Source organism: Hipposideros armiger, unplaced genomic scaffold (genome assembly GCF_001890085.2).
Source record: "Hipposideros armiger isolate ML-2016 unplaced genomic scaffold, ASM189008v1 scaffold_35, whole genome shotgun sequence".
Taxonomy (NCBI): domain Eukaryota; kingdom Metazoa; phylum Chordata; class Mammalia; order Chiroptera; family Hipposideridae; genus Hipposideros; species Hipposideros armiger.
In genome coordinates this window covers 4082706-4087448 of record NW_017731385.1, presented here as the reverse complement: position 1 = coordinate 4087448, position 4743 = coordinate 4082706, and the positions used below count along the sequence as shown (strand labels likewise).

General features: G+C 46.5%; 1 long non-coding RNA gene across 1 annotated transcript in view; it reads left to right on the top strand.

Moving 5' to 3' along the window:
* Nucleotides 1–2142: 2142 nt before the first annotated feature.
* The window catches only part of LOC109380356 (uncharacterized), a 32981-nt gene continuing 30380 nt past the window's right edge, over nucleotides 2143–4743 (top strand). The window contains exon 1 of the long non-coding RNA XR_002123446.1: nucleotides 2143–2238. This is a non-coding gene — a long non-coding RNA (uncharacterized LOC109380356). The remainder of the gene's footprint in view (nucleotides 2239–4743) is intronic.

Below are 4743 nucleotides of genomic sequence, written 5' to 3'. Positions count from 1 at the left end.
GGCATCAATTATCAAACAATGAGAAGCTACTGAAGGCACTGAGAAAGACCGATACAGTGTGCTAACTTAGAGATAGTGGCTGATAAGCTCAAAGAAATCTCCATGCATAAGGAGTCACCTAAAACTTCCCCCGCGACATCATCATCGTGGAGATTTACGCCAGCACTCTTAAATCCTGTTTGGGTGACAATAGGTAATTGTTTATTGAGGACTGACTGTGCGTCACAGTTTACAAACAGCATCTCTTTTAATCCTCACAACAATCTTAGAAGATAGCGTTAATTATTCCCCCAATTTCACAAATTTAGAAGCCAGCCTAGAGCTGTCCTGAGTTCATACATCAACCGAGGGGCAAAGGGAGATGGAACCCAGTCTGATTTACTCGTCTAAATCAGTGCTTCTTAACCTACAGGGAGCCAATGGGTCCTTCTGAAAGGTTCCCAGATGATGCTGGTGTGCAGCCAGGAGGAGAACCGCTGACTGAGCAGACTTCTCTGATTCTAATGCCCGTGCCTTCCTGTGTGTCTTGTTAAAATGCTAATTCTGGCCCTGAGCTGCTGCAAATTCTGTGATTCCATAGTTCTAATAATCAGGAGAAGTTGTGCTAGTCTTGAACCACACTTTGGGGAGCAACTTATAAGGCCTATCTATTTGGGGATGGTTTTAAGGGCTCTGATACAAGCCTGAGGAGGTTACTCCCTGCCTCATCTGTAAGCCCCTCCTTGGTGGCATCACTGCAAGGGACCCTTGAAAACTCACTTCAGCCAATTTTCCACAAACAGGTGCCTCTCTCCCTCCAAGAGACAGGGAAAATAAAGAAGCTAATCCTTTATGGTCTTGAGCTGTGGAGATGCCAACTTGAGAGAGATAGGAGTGGGAAAGAAAATGACCTCAAGACACCTTCCCTAGGGCCGGCCGAGGGGCGTGTTGGTTAAGAGCTGGCTTGGGACACCAGAGGGCCCCGGTTCGGATCCCACATATGCGGGCCAGTGACACTGCCCTCCACAGCTAAGATGCTGAACAACAGCTCAACCTGGAGCTGGGCTGCCATGAGTCGCTGGCGACGGCGTAGGCTGCAGCCCCTGCAGCAGTGGGTTGCCATGGGCTACCGTGTGTAGCCAGCAGCCAGCGTGAGCGGCCAGCAGCCACCGGGAGTGGCCGTCCAGAAGCTGGTGACTATCTGCATCGCCCAGGAAGAGCGCAATGATGGTGCCAACTTGGGCAGGTGAAGCAACGTCCTCCACAACTAGACTGAAGAACAAAGGACAGCAACTTGTCTGTTCCCCTTCCCCCAATTCCCCAATAAAAATCTTTAAAAAAAACTATTAAAAAACACCTTCCCTAGCCTTTCTCCATGCTGTTGGGGGTTTTGCCATCAAACTGAGGGGCTTCCCACCAGTTACCCAGAGCTAAAGTAATCCCATCTTTTCTGGTACTTCAAGGACAAATTTCTACTTCCCAAAGGGACCCTGACATTCTGTTTTCTTCTAGAGCTCCAGGATCAGTATCACCAGGGCAAGGAGTAGAGATGCTCCCACCCGGAAGACATCCAACGCCCTGTGACACGTGTCCAACCCCCTCCCAGCTCCCGCTGCTCTCCAGTGAGTCCTGTCTCCCTGAGGCACACAACTTGCTGTTATTAAATAACTATTATTGTTTAATAGTAACTGAATACATTGTGTACAGAAAAGATACAGTCACTGTCAGATGGACCTCAAGCCTAAATGATACAAACAGACACACTGAGAAAACATAAGTGCCACTGGATTACATAAGGCTGGGGACAAGGAGTGGAGGGGACTGCGAGATGCTCAGTGTCACAACACATCTGGGTACAGAAGGGTCTCTGCCATCTGACTTCGGAGCGGTATATACATTTGAGGGCTGGTGAGACCAGGCTCAAATGCTGGAAAACACGAAGCATTTGGCTTCCACCACTTCCAGAGGGATGCATGTGTGTTTGTGCAAATGTGCTTGCACGTGTGTGTGTGTGTGTGTGTGTATGTATTTAAAGAGAGTGATGGAGAGGGAGCTATTGAAAGGTAATACAGATAATACAATATTTCCTTTCATTATGTTGAATTCTGTCTGGAACCGGATCACACGCTTTCAGCATCTTTTCCATTGACTCTCAGGCTTTTTCACCGCCCAAGATCAAGTCCTGAAGTCCCCTTAGAAGGCGTCCCAGAGGGACCGGACCTGGGTAGGAAGGAGCCTTCTCTCTCCAGAGGTTAAACTGTAAGTGGCTTGCTTGGGTTTTGTTTGTTCTGTGTTACATGGAAGGTGCCTGAAGCCTTAGTGTCTGGCAAGACAGCAGGGGTGGACCTGCAGTTTGATGCCCCTGACATTGCCGTCACCCAGCTGGTGGCCTCCTGTCTCATATCTCCCACCTCACCAAACAATCTCTTGTTCTCTGCACGTGGACTCTCTCTCTCAGGAGATAGCTGCCATGTCCTGCGTCACCCTGCTTTGCCCCTCAGCTACACCCAGCTTGATCAGTGTCACTTTCTTAGCACCCCTCACCCTCAAAGGGTGTCCTGGAGTGGAATCTATGACTCACATGGACCGAGAGCCCATTGTCACAAACCCTCCAAGGGCAGACCGTGAAGGACAGAGAGAGCACACGTGTCCAGAGGAATGCCCAGCAATGCCCCCACGAACCCAAAAGGAAAAGTTAGGGCTCTCTGGACTTTCTAATAGCCCTCTAAAAGCCCAGCAAACATTTTAAAAAACCCTAACATCTTCCATCCACTGCTACATTCTAAATCCCCATTAAGATGACATTTTGCTCCAGAAATATTCTAGTTGGCATTTTAAGAGAGATATTTTTAAAAAACTGCTTAAATACCTGATGTGTGAAAAAAACATCGAATCCAATTTGCCATTTGTAATTGGAACTAACAGGAAGCAGGGTTTGTCAACAAGGTTTTGTAGCAATGTAGGTAAACATACAGGCTTTTAGCAATAGCATGTGTTGGATAAGGAGATTCATGAAACTAGACAACCTATAATTCCATAAAACAACCATTTCTTGGGCAAAAGAAAAAACACGTTTCAAAGTAAATTGTACAAGATTTTTATAAAAACTTGAGGGCAGAGTTGGTTTGATGAAAAAGCATTCATCTTTGTTGTGTTGTTCAGAGAAATGTGCTTTAACCCACCACAGGCCTGACTGTATAATTGGCATCTTCCCCACCAGACTGTGAGCCCCACGGTCTGGGGAATGGGGAAGTGTGTCTGTTTTGTTCACTTTTATTTCCTCAGCGCCCAGCTCAGAATTTGGCGCCATGTTAGGGCTCTGCAAGCATTTGTTGAAGGAACAGGTACATTCCTGGCTGCTGGGAAAGTCCATTAAAAAGGGGGGAAGAGGAAAGCCTCATTGCTTTCCAATTGGTTTATTGAATTCTAATTCTAGGAGTGCATTCCTTGAACTTGGCATTCCACCTCTGGTTGAACATGTAAGTCAATCTTAGTCTAATCATTGAGGGCTTGCCATACTTCATAGATTATCCTATTGGTTGCCGACAACACCTTTTTAGGTAGATAGGATTATCATCAGCACCATGCCCATTTTACTGGTGAGGACAGTGAGGTTAAATTGTCGCCCAAGGTCACAAAGCCAGTAAGAAGGAGAGCCAGGATTCAAGACCAGGCCACCTGGCTTTATGTCACTGAAGACACGGTTCTGCAAACCCATTCCTGGGAAAGAATACTTGGGCTTTAGATGATAAAGACAAACTGTCTGCTTCCCCCAAGTGAGTATATTTTTCATTTAAAACCCAAAGCTACCAGGCTCCCGAATCAGGAACTACTGGATTCAAGTCCCAGCTCAGAACACGTGACTTCAGGCAAATTACTTAACCTCTTGGAAGGCTAAGAAAAAAAATCACCTGTCTTCTAGAGATGAGGTGTGGAGACTCTCCAGCCACATAGTAGGTACACAACTCATCCTTACTAAGTGCCTCCTAGCAGGCCTTTCCTTTTATCCCCTCCTCACACACGCTGGGTGAGAAGTATGGATTTTATGTCCATGCCATCGAGAGGAAGAATATTTATAGACAAATGATTGCATTTAACAACAGGAAACAACGAGACAATCATTGCGTCCACCATCTGCATAGATGTACATAGGCCACATGCTGACAAATATTTTGTGCCTAGAAGCTGGAGTGTCGCAGAACAAACCATTCCCAGTTAGAGCTGAGGGTGGACAGCCTGCATACTTTGCAACTGCAATTGCCTCTGGCTGCCCAGAAGGAATGGGGGCGTTTAGACCAAGTCCTAAGTTGTTCATGAAAACCCACACCGAGTTTTAGATTTAACATTCTGAGGGCCCCCAGGTCATGAACTAAACATGCGAAGTTCAAAACACTGGAATGGAATTTAATTTCCACAGGGAGCAGGACGTTTTGCAAGTAACAGAGGACCCATGGCACGTACAATGCTCACACGTGTGTGGGAGACAGCTCTAAGTCGGAGGGTAGCGCTAAGGCCTCCTTTAAAAAATGCTAAATTGAATTCCGAGAGCAAGCAGGCCCCTGTATTTCTTGAGTTGGAAAGAATTGGGCCTACAGGTATGTTCACAAAGATTGAAGATTGAACTCACTGAAGAGGTTTGAAAAGACTAAAAAAATTTTTAGTGGGAAATGATACCCCCTTTCCCCTCCTTCTCTTCCTCCTTCATCTTTCTCTCTCTCTCTCTCTCTCTCTCTCTCTCTCTCTCTCTCTCTCTCTCTCTCTCTC